This window comes from Ovis canadensis, chromosome X, assembly GCF_042477335.2.
Source record: "Ovis canadensis isolate MfBH-ARS-UI-01 breed Bighorn chromosome X, ARS-UI_OviCan_v2, whole genome shotgun sequence".
NCBI classification, from domain to species: Eukaryota; Metazoa; Chordata; class Mammalia; order Artiodactyla; family Bovidae; genus Ovis; species Ovis canadensis.
In genome coordinates this window covers 50,510,760-50,511,420 of record NC_091727.1, presented here as the reverse complement: position 1 = coordinate 50,511,420, position 661 = coordinate 50,510,760, and the positions used below count along the sequence as shown (strand labels likewise).

Below are 661 nucleotides of genomic sequence, written 5' to 3'. Positions count from 1 at the left end.
AAGAACATAAATGACAAATGTTGGTAAGGGTGTAAAGAGAAGGGAATACTTGTACACTGTTGGTGGGACTATACATTGGTGTAAAAATGTGGAAAACAGTATGGAGGTTTCTCAAAAAATTAAAATAAGGCTATAATATGATTCTGCAATTCTCCTTCTGGATATATGTCTGAAATTTTTTTTTCATAATCTAATTCCAATGGATACATGCCCTGCAATGTTCACATCAGCATCAATTACAATTACTAGGATATGGAAATAACCTAAGTATCCATCAACAAATGAATAGAGAACATGGTTTAACAGCACATATGCTAAAATTTGAAAGATACAGTAGCATGGCCCCTCTGCAAAGATGACATACAAATTAATGAAGTGTTCCGTAGTTTTAAGGAAACAAAAATCTTAAATGACACTTTAGACCAGATAGACTTAATTGATATTTGTAGGACATTCAGTCCAAAAGTAGCAGGATACTCTTCTGAAGTACACATGGAACATTCTGTAAGATAGATTACACCTTGGGCCACAAATCAAGCCTCAGTAAATTTAAGAAAATTAAAATATTATCAAACATCTTTTCTGACCACAACAAAAGATCAGAAATCAATTACAGTGAGAAAAAAACTATTAAAAATACACAAAGACTAAACAATATGTT

The 661-nt window shown here is 31.8% G+C and overlaps 1 pseudogene; it reads left to right on the top strand.

Annotated features, from left to right (window-relative positions):
* Nucleotides 1-294: 294 nt before the first annotated feature.
* On the top strand, nt 295-390 carry LOC138931250 (U6 spliceosomal RNA; annotated as a pseudogene).
* The last annotated feature ends 271 nt before the right edge of the window (nt 391-661 follow it).